Source organism: Protopterus annectens, chromosome 1.part0 (assembly GCF_019279795.1).
Source record: "Protopterus annectens isolate FY-2018-M chromosome 1.part0, PAN1.0, whole genome shotgun sequence".
NCBI lineage: Eukaryota > Metazoa > Chordata > Ceratodontiformes > Protopteridae > Protopterus > Protopterus annectens.
The window spans coordinates 1,188,142,802-1,188,160,890 of record NC_056725.1 but is presented as its reverse complement, the minus strand read 5'-3'; positions in this window follow the sequence as shown (position 1 = coordinate 1,188,160,890).

Here is an 18,089-nt window from a genome sequence, read left to right as displayed (position 1 = left end):
TTACAGACGTAATTATACATACAAAAAGGTTCCCACCATTGCTCCAGATTTGAGAAGAACGTAAATAAGCCACTAGGTGTGTATGAGGATAGGGAGGATTGTAAACTGAAGACAAATCAGTAGCTGTTCTGTTATTCACTCCCACAGTCTACTGCCATCTTACAAAGGGGTTAATTTGGGTTAAATTAGCTCATAACAAGGACTGCCAACCACAGGCATGCTGCAGACTACAAAAAATGATTGTCTAATTTCCGGGGATAGCAGACCGGTTCAAATTTAAATCCAGTTACAGGCACTTACACAAATTAACACAACAGTTTAAAAAATTAAATTCAGAAGTGTGAGTTAGCTTCTGGGTAACTTGAATTTGTATGCATCAATCTGCAAGTTTGTTAATACTTTCATATATGAATATTTTCAAAATGGCACTGAACGCCTTCCCTGAAGGCAGCAAGCCTGTACTGTGCTTTTAAATGAATACAAACTTAATTAAGTTATGAGTGCCCTGGAGGAAATTGCACAACTTCCAGTAGATAATTCACTGATTAGAACTCAATACAAAGGCTAACTAATGTAAATGAAAAGGCGGTGCTACAGTATCGAGCTGCTATGCTTCTGAGGACCAAAACAAAGTCTCTGGCGGTATCAGTATATGTTTATAATGCTAGTGGATCAAAAGGCTGTGCACCCTTTCTGCTGTAGATAATGTTATTCTAAGTGCCTTCTAGAATAATAATCCAAACATTTGTATGATGGAGTTGCTGCACACATATGATAATATTTCAGGTGAGATATTACATTTTTATGGCAATGTTAGTGTGGCTCTCAGATATTAATTTTGCATTCCTTCCTTATCTGCATTTGAAGATTGTGAATCACAGTTTCCCAGATGTCAAAGGAGAGGGCTATTTGTTTTGTATTTGGGGAATTAAATATGGAAATATATCTGGAGCGGCATGAATAACTACTCATAAGCAAACATTTATATCATCTGAATGCAAGGCATTATATGTGCTTTAATATCAAGAAGTCTGTGTGGGCTACATCAGTTATAATTCATTGTGACAACAGGGTGTAACAATGAACTGTGCAAGTCTGCAGAGATTTCTAGGCCAAAATCTTTTAATACTATCCACTGCTTAGCAGTAAGTGCGTGGTTTAATGCTTTCCAGCCACAGAGTACTGGAAAGACTTGCCACTTAAAGCCTCTTACAGCAGAAAGAAACAGGGAATTCTATGGGAAAGACTAATCTTATGGTTTACTGAGGCATAGGATATTTTATCTTCCTTACTAATTTTTTTAGCCAGTGTGAAGATGACCAAGCTTGTTATTAAAAGGAAAGCTATAATGGAGGTTTTATATGAATGAAGTTTCTTGTTTGCTCTCTGTTTATGATAGTGTAGCTCTCCAGGCCTTAAGAAAGATAAAAATATATTTTAACAAGTAGGCATTCTTTAGTTTATCATGCCAATACTATGCAGACAGCATGCTACTCCTGTTGATGTTTATTGCTACTCTTCTTTTTGAGTCTCTGTCTACGTGTTAGCGAGATTAGCAGTAGTGCTAAAAGTATATGCATGCTGAACATTACAGTAACATGAATACAAGCTTGTTTCTGTGGCCAGCAACAGTGCTGGTGATCACAAAAACATGTTGAGTAGCATGAGCACACACAGTAAACAGGCTTGCCTATGGGAAACCTGTTAAGCATGCTTGCATGAAGAGCTGTATAGGGTAAATAATGCAAGCTGTTTCAGGCAGTGAATGTATACTGAGTGCAATATGCACAGAAATCAAACATATGAATACAAAAATAAATAAGAGGGAAGGATAAACAGCAAGGGCGACTACAACAGAAGGGTTACCAGGCAGGGAAAGTGTACTGAGAACAATGTCCACAGAAATCAGAGATGTTTACAGAAATACATAAGAGGGGAAGGGTAAATGTTCAAACTATATTAAGATAATTGCTTTAAAAGTAATTATGTTGCAAAGACAATTTTGTAATAATAAAATTGTGCAATATGTAAGTTATCATAATTAATGGTGGTCACACATCCTAAGCAAATATAGGTAAAAAAAGGCATGATATTATAACATGTGAGCGTTACACAAAGTAACACTGTAACAGACAGGATTACATGAGATGCAAATGTCATTAACATGCTGAGTTGAGATGACAGTTAGCAAGGATAGCAGGGGATATTTGCATAGTGTGCATTTCTGGAATACAACATGTTAGAAAATAGGAATGGCTCAGAAACCACAGTCTCCTTTTGCAACAATGTAACTCATACAATCAATGTTACCAGTGACCTGTGTATTAACTGTGTATGCCACAGAAACAGGCCTAACGCATGTATGAGGAGGATCACCCTTATAGGGAATTATACATGTTAATATTCTAATGGGTATGCATTCCATGCGTAGGTGGACATGGTGTTACAAATGTGGAGCAGAATGTTACATACGTAATACCCTTGCTTAAGGCACTCTTGCCTGACACAGTTATTGTGCAGACAGATAAGAAAAAATGCAAGCACCACACTATGATGTGATTTATTGCACAGAGCTGTGTATTGTCGGCATATGCCACAGGAGATATCAATGGATATTGTCACAAACAACTGAAAATGATGTGTGAATTAAGAAAAGATCCATGATAATGAATGCCATATCAGCATCTTACACTGATGGCAACTAATTGACTATGCTCATGTCTACACAGTTGTAATCAGTCCCATATCAATGGTCCCTAATCAAGGAAGGTCATTCTGTATTTTTGTGCACATACCACTCAAGAACTGGAGCACACTCATGTACAATACACTACTCAATGCATGTGCAACAGTAGCATTCTCACCTTGGCATTGGCAGAACAAATATCTGCTGCCATGAAATCCAAATATACATTCGCGTGTGTTCATGCAACATACTAAGGGATGATACTGATGTGATGTTGGCTGCTTTGTGATATTACTATGATCACACAAAATGAGTTCCTGTGTTAGAATTGAACAACAAGCTGTACAACTACTCCAACTAACAATATAGTTACAAATCATTATGCCACAGTGGAACTGTCATCATAGCTGTGGAACTCCACCTATGTGAAGTTTTTAAATCGGATGTACTTTATTTGCCTACAATTTTTATCTAATTAAATAGATGGGGAGGCCTCTGCCACTCAATATGCTCATCTTAGAACTGAGGGGTGGGACATCATTCCTGCAGAACAGTTAAGGACAGAAATACTTACGGTCACTCAGTGCTGTTTTGGAACACTCAGGATCATAAGATCAGAGGACATTCTAGGCTATTGGCCCTAAGGCCTCTACAAGCCTAGCTATGTTATACCCTTGTTCCCTTATAGACCAAGATATATAGTCTATGTTTGCATGCAAAGCTACACTCAGAATCAGCTGCCCCTGTCTAAGAGGGACATAGGTGAAACTCCTGGTGTAAATTTACAGGTTCTCATCCAGTTTTCCAGGTTATGCTTAAATGAGGTCATTGAGTAGCTCTGTTTTACATGAATTGGGAATTTGTTCCACAGGAGTGGCAACCTCTGAGAGAGATATGTGTCTCTACAGCATGTCCTTTTAATATTGCTGTTGAGGTTAAGATCCCTAACATGAGTGAATCTTCTCCTATTGGATTTGCAAATGTGCAACAGCTTAATCAAGGCAGGGTCTGAGACTGCTGTGTAGGCCAGACACAAGTCACCTCTAAGCAGTCTATATGATACTGAATAAAGAGATAGGGCCTTCAGTCTATCCATGTAGGTCATGTGTTATAGGCCCTGAGTTTTCTTGGTGAGAAACCTCTGAGGTCTTTCCAGTTCCTGTAAATGTCTGGTGAGGAACATACAGAAGGGACCATTGTACTCTATTATCGGTCTGATGAGAGCCAGGTACAGGGGAGTTATAACCTTCTTAGGGTTGGATGTTATATCCTTGCTTATGAGGTGTGCAAAGTAGATGACCTTCCTTACTACTGTGGACATCTGATGATCAAAATTAAGGCTGCTATCAACTTGCATTCCTAAATCTCTCACCACTGGGTTTGAACTTAGGGAAGTATTATTAATATTGTAATTAACAGAAGCTTCTCCTTTGCCCAAGGGAATGATAATGCATTTTTTTTGCATTTAGTTTAAGTCTGTGGCTTTGACAAAAAATATTTGCCTGTGTAAGCTCCTTTTGTAGTATGTTGCCATCTTTGGGGGTTCGATGATTGCACCCAGTTTTTAGTCATCGGCAAACTTGGCAAGCCATCTATTTTTACCTGGACTTCTGAAAACTAGATACCAAACAGTAGGGGTCCTAGCACAGATCCCTGTGAAACACCACTGGTAACAGGTCTGCTACTAGAGTTGGCATCCTCAATTGTGACTGTATGTGTTCTGTTTATAAGTCAGTTAGCAACCCATCTAGAGACATAAAGGTTAATCCCCATCTGGGTGAGTTTCTCAGTGATGCCTGAGTGAGGGATTGCTTTGGCTAGATCAAGATAGGCAGTGTGAAATATTTTGCCTTCATCCAGGGCCTTGTTGGCATTATCGAAGAAGTCAATCAAGTTTAGCAGGCAAGATCTGCCCTTAACAAAGCCAAACTGGGTCAGGTCAAGAGTTTGAAGGTCACCTATATCCTTGTTGATAAGGTCTGTGATGACTGTCTCCATGGCCTTGCAGATAAGGCTGGTTAGGCTTATGGGTCTATAGTTCCTGAGGTCAGTTGAGGGACACCCCTTTGTGCAAGAAGATTAGGCTTGTTGTTTTCCACTCAGCCGGGACAAAGCCAGTGCTAAGACTGAGACTGAAGAGCGTGCTCAGCAGTTCTGCTAACTCCTCTTTGAAACCATTTAATAAGTAGCCTGGAATGTTGTCCAGTTCCACAGAGGCTTTGTTTTTGGCTTTGGATAGTGCAGCTATGACCTGCTCTCTGGAGTTACTAGGTAGAAGACTGGTGACAGGTATGTTATGGGGTATGATTGGTTGGGACAGGGTGGTGAAGTTTTTGCCAAACTTGTCTGCTAGCAGGTTGGTGATGTTCTCAGGATCAGTATAAGTGTTACCATCCACAGCTCATTGGGCCTTAACTTTTAAATTTCCAATGTAGCTAAAAAATGCTTTGTGATTTTTCTTATCTAGAGATGCTAATTTAGTTTTGTAATTAGCTTTTTAAGGACATTACAAGATGTCTAATCTGCATGTTTATGCTTTGGAGGGAGTTCTTCCTTTGCTGGGACAATTCCCTTTTGTTTTTTTGACAGCAGTTTCCTTCTCTTATTGTATAACCTCTTTATGCTGGATGTCCACCAGGGTGACTTATTTTTTCATGAGGATCTTGATTTGATCCATTTTAGTATGGCTGAGTCTATACATTTATACAAGTGTTTATAAAGGACATTTGTGTACAACTATGTATAGGGATCATTGCTGTCAGTGTTGGAAGGGGGTCTGAAATTCTTGATGCCATCACTCAATAGGCTATAGTTTGCTTTGGAGACATTATTTAACCTTTTTGCTCCTGAGATTGGGTCAGGTATGATTGTTACTTCAAAGAAACTAATTTATGATCAGACTTTACCAGAGCGGGCCCCACACATGGCTGGTGCAGTGATTCCCCCATGTTGGTGGGCACTATACCAAGGATTTTAGAGCCCTTGTCTGGGTGATGACTATCTTCTCCAGAGCATTTGTGTTAAAAGTTCAGGAACCTTTGAGTGAGTGTGTTTGTGCTCATACCCAATTGATGGAAGGATAGTTAAAGTCACCCATGAGCAGGGTATTTGGCTGTATTGATACTGACTCGAGTAGGTCCAAGTAGGCTGTGTGGTTTTCAAGGTTCATGGTGGGGGACATATAGCTAAAAATGATGTGGAGTGGGTCTTTCCTACAGTTAGTTGAACTTGGAGTAACTCTAGGGAGTCATACTGTTTAACCAGTCTATATGTGTATATGTATTTAATAAAGATGGATACTCCTCTTTCCTTATTTTTTCATGTTCGTTTTGTGTTCTTAACATGTGGAAACCATTATAGCCCTGCATGGCCAGCATAATCATGTCTCTGTGACTACGCAGACATCAGCATCTTCCAGGGTGCAATGTGCTTCAAGTGTATGCAGTTTCTGATTAAGATTCCTAGCATTAAGCAGCATAACCCTGATTTTGCTTCTAGAGGATATTTTTACATTGGGAATTTTCTTCTTATGACATTGCCTAAAAGAGGCACTATGGGGGAGGCAAGTACCTTTGCCAGCAACTTAAAGTCTAGAGCTGACAGGTAAAGACCATCTATGGCAAAGCAGTGTGGTCTGTCGACCATATCATCCCCAGGCTGTCAGATACTGGATCCCCCAGGACTGACACCAGAAGCTAAGCCAATTGTTGAAATCAATCATTTTTTGTTTGTGTTGTGACATTATCCTGGATGAGGGAAAAATGTTGCTTAGGGCAAGGGACATACCTGCCTAGGACACATAATCACAAAGTTCCATCATGTCTCTCTTCATAAAGTCCATTGAGATACATCTCAAGTCACTCATGGACTATGACAGAGTCATAATAGTATTTGCTGTTGGGAGACTTGAGTGCATATGTGATTTGGCAGATCCTGGCATCAGACAGGCAGCTGACTGTGACGTTCTCCTTGTTCATCCTAGTGATGGGACATCTGTGTGTCTCACTGTGGAGTCGCCTATGACCAAAACATTTAGTTTAGATATGTTCTGCATTAAGGGCTTATTGGGTGAGACACTGATGTGTGTGTTATTATGTGTAGTGGGTGCTGTTGGGACTGTATTGAGTGCAGAAGGTTTGTGCTTGGATGGTCTTTGCTCTTTTGGTATATTTCTAGTGAGTACATCTGCTTATGTGGGTTTATTTGTTGTGTGCTTGGTACGTGTGGGAGGTGGAGTGTGGGTGCTGACAACCTTCTTGGTATTTAGCATGTTGTGATGTGTGTGAGAGAGAGAGAGAGAGAGAAAGAGAGAGAGAGACATAGCATTGATTCCAGATTCATTGTATAGATACATCTCTCATATATTGTATTTGCATGTTTTAGGAGTAGTTGGTTGTCTGTATACATGAGGCAATTGCTACATTCTTTCAAGATGCCCATGTCAATCAGGCTGGCTGGAGAAATGCTAAGAAAATGATCTTCCGTTATGTCACATGTATTCTGTAATAAGTGGTGAAGGGTGGACTAGGTGGACTAGGTTCTGCTGTAGAAGTAGTAAAATCAGCTAATCTTTGGAAGGTTTAGGGGTAAAACCTGTGCCAGTGCCTCACAAAGTGCAGCTCGGTTGCTTTCTGGGCAGCAGTGTGCAACTGCATTGCACGTCATGAAGCAAGGAAGCTTAAGAGGGTTCCCTAGCAGTTATCTAAGGACATCTTGACTTTTTTAGCATTTGCGTTTATATACATAGGTTCATAGGTTCATAGGTAGGTGCTAGATTATCTGCCCGAAGGCGTTTATAAGCCTAGCCAGAATGTGTTGGCTTTCGTCGCCCCCTTAGATTAGTTCCCTGTGCCTCTGTCCAGCAGAGCCATTGAAGTGATCCCTGGGGTAAACTTTCAGTTTCCCATCCACTCGTCAAGGTTTCTCTTGAAGAGGGTTAGCGAGGTGCTCTTCCTAATCTATATTGGAATCTTGTTCCAGAGCATTGGAAGTCTCTGGGACAGGAATCTATCCCTCCAGCATGTCCTATTTATTTTTGTGGTGAGGTTTAGATCCCTGGAGTGTGTGGCACAAGGGGATATGGTTTTCTTTAGGTGGATGTCCATTTCCATCAATTCTGGGTTGGACATGGCCTTGTATGTCAGGCAGAGATCACCTCTGAGTAGGCGGTATGCAACGAGTACAGCTGGAGCAGTGCTAACCCTTGTTGTGAGGCGCACAGCTATGTGCAAACACTGTGCTTAAATGTCAGTGAAGTAAAACAGTTTACAAACAATCCAACTAATAGGAAAGCCCAAGACTGAGCCTTGTTCAAACAATCCCCAATTCAGATGGGTCCTTGATTACACTCTTCTGCCACAAGGGTGCAGGAAGGCACTGTAATGTAAGATGGCTGGCTTTACTGCTCAGAAAATGCCAACCAGTCTAGATTCAGCAAGTCTAAATTTAGCCTATGCTATGAATTGTTCAAGTACTATAAATTGGCAGTGCAGAAAACACAGTCACAAACAATAAAAACAGTTTAATGTAGGTAGAAAAACAGTTACAAACAGTGTAAAAGAACAAAGAATGTTATAAAAATACGTATTTTTCAGTAGAATTCACAGGATACCTTGTATTTCTTTCAAATTGAATTCAGATCTCTGGTTAAGGATGCCAAACTCTGAGCAGCTCTGATAAACTGACTAAGTGTTGAGAAAATCAACACAATAGTAGGATCACTGAATGTCACTGTATATATATACATTGCCAGTTGTCATAAGAGTGTATATGTGAAAGCATTACATCATGTTGATGAATCAAGGAATATGTGTCCCTTTAATTACTTTGAAATAATCTTGCTGCATGTCAGCCAGCATTGACTGATGCTAGGTATACCAAAACATACCTTTGGTCTCCTGCTGTTGTCATTGTAACACTACAACAACAATTATGCAAAGTGGATATAATCCCATACTGGAATACATGCCTTAGTTAGGCAACAGCATACATTACATCATCTTATGTCCTCATTCCAGAGGAGGCACCTTACTACAGCTGGTGTGGAAGGGCAATCTAATCAAATGACAGCAACAGTCTTCAATACAGTATTTCAAAATGAAAATTTGAATAAACTTTATAAGACGAAACCACAATTACACATGAACATAGCACATGTGGGTGAAAACCCTGTAAACATGTGTACTAAGTGTAAGCAGCAGTGTTGGGATTTGAACTATATACTTAACATCACAACCTACTTATGGTTTGATGAAAGACAAGTGCCACTCAACATTTACATTACAAGTCTCACTCTGCAGATTTCAATGGATTTCGTCACCATCGTTTATTACATTGAGGTTTCCACTAGAAAGTGGTCACACAGCACAAGCACATAGATATATATCATTAAAATGGTTGCAGTCTGTTCTGCACATTAAGATGAAGAAGCACACACTCACAAAAGATAGTCAGTCTTGTATTCAAACTCCCTGCCAATCTACTGGCACAATCTACATGCAAGTATATTATAGGTATGCACCTCAGAAGAAGTCTGACTACAGGTGAGGCACGCTGCATCTTTGAAGGGGATTACATCAGTTGTGTCTTGCAAAGGAAATGTTGGTGCAGAAATGACTTTTTCAGCCATGTAGGATTCTAAATGTTGTCAATGCTAAGAAGAGTAAGACAATTCATCAATTTATACACACATTGTCATGAGGTTTTTACTGCTGTATTTAAACTCCTTAACTATCTATTGACACAATCTACATACATGTGTATTATATAAATGCACCATGAGGGAGGTCAGACTTTAGTGGTGTGAGAGTGCATTTTCAAAAGGATGTCTTGGTCAGTGTGTTGCAGGCAGTATATGTTTGTGGACAGAGGGAAAAGGGGATGTGGGGTTCATCTCACCATGTAAATGTTTATCACAAGTGAGAGTCAAATGAGCATAGCTGTTGAATCAATTCACCAGTAATGCTATGTCCCACCATCACACACAAATTGCATGTTGTGAGATTAGAACCCCCTACTTATCTATAGGATACAGTATTTAAAGCAAACACCACCTCAGACATCTGAATTCTACAATGTGAGAGTGTATGTTATAGAGGATGACATCATCATTGTGCTCCAAAGAAGATGATGTTGGGAGAAGGGTCTGACAATGATGTGGACTCACCCTCCACACACTAGCTGAATGTTCTAAGATTAGAACCATCTATCTATCTAGAGGATACAGTACTTAATGCAAGCACCACCACAGAAGTCTGCTTTCTGCAGTGTGAGGGTGCAATTTATAGAGCATGACATCACCATTGTGTTCCAGAGAAAATTATGTTGGGAGAAGGGTCTGACACTGATGTGGACTCACTCTCCAGTGTAAAAGTTTCTCCAGACTGCTAGTTCAATGAGGCCAATGGTGCTTAAGGTCATATTCATATGAGTCTATACACAAACCCTCAAACACACACTTGTATACACACACACACACACACGCACACACACACACACACACACACACACACACACACACACACACACACACACGCACACACGTTGACTGCTATAAGACTAGAAACCACTACCTATCTAGTTAGCAGAATCTAAAGAACACAGTACTTACTGAAAGCTCCACCACAAAATTTAAATTTTGCTGTCTGAGAGCGCACTTTATAGAGGATGACATAATTTGTTTATTTATTTATTTATTTTACATTTGTTGACCAGGATAATCCAACTCGATACTTGTCCATTTTCAGCTGAGGCCCGGGGAGAAAAGCTTCATACATACATACAGAAAAACTGTTGCATTAAACAAGTTAAAGCTCTGTTACAGATACAATACATAGGATAAAAGTAATTCATTCTGTCATATATAAATCTGATTTGTTATAGAGTAAAAATTAGGAGGCAATATAGGGGTGGCCAAAAAACCTCTTTAGTACATGCTTAGATTGCTAGGGTTAGTCAGGATTAAAGCAAGGACATAGCTATTGCCTTTTAAAGCACTGTTTTAGATTTTTTTGAATTGGGTTAGAACAGGCTCTGAAGTAAGCACAGCAGGAAGTGAGTTCCATATTTTGCCAACAGAGTTGGCATATAGAGAGTCTCCAGATGAGTTGTTGCTTTTGAGGGTTTGGACTAGTAATTTGTTGGATGAGTGAAGTGTTTTGCGTTTGCTGTAAGGGGTGATAATTTTTCTAAGTACGGATATGTTTTCAGGTTGATAGAGAATTTATTTTATGTCCTACTATTAGCTGATTCTACTGAAGTTGGATAGGCAATTCTAGCAACCCTAGAATCTTTAGGTTCAGACAGTGGTGTGTTCTGTATGCTGCTCCAGTGGCAAATCTTTCAATATGATTAAAGCAGCTAGAGAGTTTATTAAGGTCAGACTTACTCAAGTTTGTGAAGAGAGAGGATGCATAAAGGAGGGTGGAAAGTAGATGTGTATGGGCAATTACCGTCCTAGCTAGTGGAGTGAGGAAAGGTTTGATCTTGTATAGTGAGCCAAGTTTTTTATTAACTTTTTTTAATAGTTTGATTAATATGCATATCAAACTTGAGGTTATTATCAACTGTTACACCTAAGAGTTTGGTACAGGGATCTGGGACAATGACAGTGCCATTTTTGATTTTATAGTAAAGGTTGAAGCAAAGGCTTTAGAAGACGGGGAGAAAAACAGTAGCTTCGTTTTGTTAGGATTTAATAGGAGACATCGATTACAGAGTCAATTTTCAACAGTATTAAAAACATTTTGGGATAGAGTCCGCAGACTTAAAGGGGAGGTGGCAGAGCAAATCATAGTGGCAGAGCAAATCATAGTGGAGTGATCAGCATATTGAATGCAGGTGGCTGTAGGGATGACTGTGTACAGGTCATTAATTCTTCTGGCTTTTCCTGGTTAGGGGTTACCACAGTGGATCACTTGTCCGCTCATGATTGGCAGTGGAGTTTTACGGTGTCAAGTTGCCCACTCGGCACCCAACCTTCCACAGAAGCAACACGCATGCACGTCTAGGGCCAATTTAGAGTGTCCAATCCACCTACAGCATGTCTTTGGGAGGAAATTGGAGGAAACACACATGACCACAGGGAGGACATGCAGACTCCACACAGAAGGCACCCCAGCCGAGGATCAAACCAGAGAACCTCTTGCTGTGAGGCAGCAATGCTAACCGCTGGACCACCATAGCCACACTGTGTACAGGTCATTAATAAAGATAGAAAATAACAGGGTCCTAATATAGAGCTCTGAGGGACCCCAAGGGTGATAGGTAGAAGGGAAGATAGTTTGTCCTGCCATAGTACAGCCTGTTGTCTACCACTCAGATAAGATTTGAACCACTGGATAGCCTGGACATCTAGGGGAATAGTTTTAAGTATGTGTATGAGTAGTAGGTGCTTGACCATGTCAAAGGCTTTGGAGAGCTCAAGAAAGAGGGCAGAAGAAAGCTGGTTCTTGTTTCAGTTTTGATTAATAACAGTGGAGAAGGAGAGGGGGGCTGTGGTTGTACTGTAGAACAGTCTGAAACCATGCTGGAGTTAGCCAGGAGATTGTGCTGAATGAGATGACTCAGGAGTTGTTTATGGATGCACTTCTCCATAATTTTAGCCAGGGGTGACAAAATAGCTATAGGTCTGTAATTTGACAGTTCATCATTGTATTCCAGAGAAGATGATGTCAGGACAATGGTCTAACACTGATGTGAACTCACCCTCCAGTGTAAAAGCTTCCCCCATACTGCTAGCTCAATGAGGTCAGCAGTACATAAGGTCATATTTACATGAATCTATACACAACCCCTCACACACATTGACTGCTGTGAGACTAGAACCACTGATCTATGCAGTTTATACAGTCTAGAGAACACAGTATATAATGCAAGTGCCACCAAATAAGTCTGATTTCTACAGTGTCACAGTGCAGTGTACATAGGATTAGTTTCTGATTCTGTATCAGAGAAGATATTGGGCTGTTGAAGTTTTTGTGCAAAGCCATAGTTGTTGATATGAAGGAGTAACTGCAATCTCCCAATCAATAATAAATACAAACTGCCGACTTGGGTCAGCTATGCTGTCATTAATGTATATTGCAGAACTGGGACTGACATGTACTTGGTTTACATGATGTTGTGAAGATGAGACACACACACACTTGTGAAACACTGGATGCACAGCAAAGTAGTCATGGCTCATGTAAACTTTAATGAACTCTACTGATATTAGCAATGGTACCTGCTCATGCATGGGCAATGCTTACTGTCAATACAAAACAACCTTTAATGTTCCAGTGCAGTAGGACTTAATAATGATGAAGTATGTGTGCCAACGCTGTATTTGCTGGTACATCATTTGAAAGGTTAAGTACTGCAGTGCAGACATAACTGTACAGAATGAAGTGTTAAGTCAACCACACAGTTCATTGCACTTCACTTGTGTACAGTAAGCCATTTCATTGTAACGAAGAAATAAAATGTAGGAACAATACATATCTGTTTTCAGTATCTCTTCCTAAAGCACAATGCAGAGAAACTCATTTGCACAGATGTTGGTATTAGCACAGCATGATTCTAATTTGAGGTGTTGAACTTGAAATGTGAAGTAGCAGTGTCCAGTGGTGTTCAGTAGTGTCCCTTGCCAACCTTTGTACAAATATGGAGCATAGAGAAAATGTTCTGATTGTGATTAAATGTAGAACACATCTATTTTATGCTAATTTTATTTATTTTATTTATTTAGATAAAAAAAGACCAACAGTCACCTGACCTTAAACATGATAAAAATAAAAAAACGCACATACCAAAACAGGGAAAATCGACCGTTTATTTGCTGGTTGAACAACTAAGTGCTTTCGCCAATCAAAACAAAGGCTAGCCTTTGTTTTGATTGGCGAAAGCGCTTAGTTGTTCGACCAGCAAATAAATGGTAGATTTTACCAGTTTCGGTATGTGTGTTTTTTATTTTTATTTTATTTATTTATTTATTTAACATTTGTTAAACGGGTTAGTCTGGCTGAGCTTTTGGCTCATTTTCAGCAGCGACCCAGGGAGAAAAGCTCCTCTGGACTAGAAAACAATTTATTAAATTTTAGTAACATAGTAGTAACAATCAGCTATATGATCTTACAAGCAGAGACCTGGAGAGAGAAAAAAAAGATCCTCAGGCAATTCAATTATACAGAGTATTAACAATTGGCAGACAAGTATGTGAGTTATTACAAACAAGGTTTTAAACAATTAGGAGAATAAAATGTGACTAGTTACAATATTATTTTAACTGCTTAGAACAAAATGAGTTAATAGTTAGGCAGATGCTTATTTAAAGTGGGTAGGATCTAGTTGTATAGGAGTTTGGAAACAAAAAAGGAAAGTAGGAATGGCTAGTAGGAGATGTAGGGGAGGTAGAGTATAGACAGACTAGACAGGTAGGTTGTTTTGCAACTATAAGAATTAAGAGTGGTTGGAGATAGAGGAAGGGAAGAGGTAGAAGAGACAGGGGAATAGTGTTAGAAATACATTAAGAGGGAGGTGGTGAAATAGGAGAAAGGATGGTGGTTTCAGGGTGGCTGGCTACAGTGGCAAGACCATTTTGTTTCTAGGTATTTCCTTGTAGCTAATTTGAAACCTTTGCTATGCTGGAGGAATTTTATTTCCAAGGGGAGTTGGCTCCCGGATATAGCTGGGTTATAGTTCTAGAGAAGGCAGCCTATTTTGGTTTTAGGTTTGTATATGTCTAATAATTCTTGATTTGAGCTGAGTAGCATCCTAGCAGGGGAATATTTGGATATGATAGTGGAGAGACTGGGGCAGAAGGAGGGAAGATAGAGGATAGAGTGGATGATTTGTAGTTGGTATAGTTGGAGCATCTGAGGGAATTCTAGCCAGTCTAGTTGCTGTATTGCTAAGCAGTGATGTGACTTGTAGGTTTGGTTAGCTGCAAATATGGCAATCTTATTATAGGTAGTTTCAAGCTTGGAAATAAGTGTAGAATTTAGGTTTGTGAATATGTGGCAGCTGTACAGGAGTGTTGGGAGTAATAAAACCCAGCAGAGAGTTATTCGGACAGAGTTAGTTAAGAATTTCTTGCTACGGAAAAGGTGTCCAAGTTTCTGATGAGTTCTTTTTACCGAGTTAGTAATATGGAGATCAAACTTAAGCTGATTATCTATTGTAACACCTAGCAATTTAGTACTAAATTCAGCTGAGATGATAGTGTTGTTGCAGGATAAGATGGCAAATGCACTTTTGAGTGTGGTGATGTTTTTAGGGAGGAAGAGTAGGAGTTTATTTTTTTTGGATTAAGTATTAGTTTGTTATCACTAAGCCAAGTCTCAATGGTGTAGAAGGATACCTGGGTAGTTGAGTGGAGGTCAGTTGGGTTGTCAGCAATGGTTATAACAGTTGAGTCATCAGCATATTGCACAAGCGATGACTGGGAATAAGAGGAGTAGAGCAAGTTGGTGAAAATATTAAAGAGTAGGATTCCAAGTATGGACCCTTGGGGGACTCCAATTTGTACAGTGAGAGGGGAGGATAGTGCAGAAAGACATTTAACTGATTGCTGGTGGGTTGAGAGATTGCTGGAGAACCAGGAGATAGTAGGGGGAGAGAAATGTAAGTTAGCGAGTTTATCTAGGAGGAGTGGGTGAGAGACAGTGTCAAAGGCTTTAGAAAGGTCAAGGGATAGGCATTAAACAAGTTTATTGTTATCACGAGCTAGGGAGACTATGTGATGAATGATATGAGTGCAGTAGTTGTACTATGCTTGGGACAGAAACCATGCTGTGTGGGTGTGAGAAGGTATTCCTGGTGAAGGTAATGCATTACCTGCTTGTGAATGCATTTCTCTAGGATTTTTGTGAGTGGAGAGAGTATGGCAATCGGTCTGAAGTTGGATATGTCTGAGGAGTTACCCCCTTTGTGAATGGGTAGAGTAAAGAAATTCTTCCACACAGTGGGGATATAGGATTCAGAAATGGATCGGTTGATTAAGATGGATACAGGATAGGCAAGAGGTTCAGAGGCAATCTGCAGGAAGTAAGAGGGTAGCTTGTCAACAGATGGGGAGCAAGGTTTAAGTTTAGACATGTTTAGCATGTCATGATGTTAACATTTGTCATGGCAGTACTTGCTCAGTGCCTTGCAGACTTTGCATATTGGTCTCTACCTTTGACATGTTAGTGCCAAAATGTAATTAAAAGATGAATTGTGCTTGCCTTCACCACTTGTGCAATGTTAGGCAGAAAGCAAGCAGGGTTCACTGCTGAAGGAAAAAGTGAAAACTTTAATTTTATTAGCCTTCTGCAGCATAAACAGGCTTAGTGGCAATGAGCAGCCATCAGCACTCTGGAGAGTACTTAGTGGGAAAAAAAAACACCTCTTACCTAACTTTCTGTGCGGCTCAAGTTGTAAACCCAGTGAGATAAATGAAAAAGCAGAGGTGAAGCAGGCTCAAGTCCAGTATGCAGGTAATTTTACAAAAGGTAAACCAAACAACAAACCAGACCTCCTGCATTCAACTACAAGAAACCAATAAATGGACATCTCCAGGAAAAAGTCAAATTCAAAACTTTTATTACAAACCCAGAAGCAAACGTAAACCAAAGATACATTTAGAACAAGAATAAAATCCGATATCCAAAAGTTATACAAATAATAAAAATCCTGTCACTAAAAATACCAATATTCTTATAACAATAAGTGCTTTTGTTCTCATACCCAAAAACTTCATCAGATAAGTAAAATTGAATTCAACTCCCTTAAATAAGGTCCAGAATAATTGACGTAAGAGCAATCCCGCAAGATTATCCAATCAAAACCTCACAACAAACACCTAATCAACATTCATTATAGATGAAGTTCAATTTTTAAGCAACAATTCAATTGGTTAACTAGTTAACAAATGCATGATATTAGATTACCTAATGGCAATCCATAAAACCAGAGCACCCCTAGAACTGCCCTATCAATGTTTCATTTCAGTCACCAATCAAGTTTACTGTAGGGCAGAAAAAGAAATGTAGCCAAAATTAATAAGCCCAACATTTACATTGGAAGAACTGGCTTTGTGTCTGGTTCTTTCAACAGAATTCAAGCTCAATGAACAGACAATAAAAAAATCTGATTGTTTAAACACAGTACAAAGTTCTGAAAACAGTTATGCCAGAGCATCAGTCATAACCATTATAGGTAGAGACTAGTTGTTAAATATTATTCCATTGGTTAGCAAATACCACATACTCACCAACCCAAAAAACAAAAATGCATTATTAATCCACCCCTAAATACTACCATACAAAGCTTCATGTAAATCACCAATCATATTTCTTATAGATGGAATTTGATTTGAATATGATCACTGATTGGTTAATTAGTCCACCTAATTCAAATCTGTTGTAAGGCAGAAAAAGGAATACTAACCAAAAATAATAAGTCAAACATTTACATAACGTATGTTTGAAGAGTTGGTTTTATGTTCAGTTCTTTCAAAAGTATTCAAGCTCAATAAACAGATGGTAAAAAAAAATGATCTTTTAAACATAGTACAAACTACCAAAAATAGTCTTGTCAGAGCCTCATATCAATGTCAGTCATAACCATTATTAAGTGGAGGCTAGGTGTTAAATATTATCCCATTGGTTAGCAAATACCACATATTCACCAACCCATAAAGAATGCATTATCAACACGCCCCTAAAGACTACCATCTCAAGCTTAATGTAAGTCACCAATCATATTTGAACCAGCAGCCGGAGAGAGTTATCTGACAAAGATGGAGCAGGTAGGGCAGGGGTTATGGAGGCAGTGCTGACAGTTTGTGATCCTGAAATGCTGGGTGCCAGTATTACAACCTCTGGAGAGATGATGAGATGATCCTCAGTGGTTGGTCTACCTTCTCATTTTTTTAAGCAGAAATGTATGAAAACAGAAAATATTAAAAAAAGAGAGAGAGAGAGAGAGAGAGAGAGAGAAGGGCTGGGCTGAGACAAAAAGAGAGAGAGAACTACATTCATGGCAAATCACATGACCTTACTGTTTGAACTCATACACATTTGTGATTATCCAGTATGTACATCTTTACTACATCCAGGTATGATGGGAAGGTCTTCCTCTGTTGAGCCATTAATCAGTTGCACTGTTATGATATCATGAATACAAGTATTTGTTTGATTCATGCCATACTGCATACAATTCCAATACTTATTAGGCTTACATTAAATCCTAATGCATACATACCCTCTGTCTCTCTGAGATAATTTAACCTCTCCTGATGTGCAGCAGCTGTACAATAGAGAAGAAGAGAAGAAGAAATATGAAAGCATAATACCAGTCTTGGCCATCCACTACATTCTATATGTCTGAATGTGATAGGTCAGTATACTTACACAACTGAGGGGTGTCAGGAGTTCTAAAC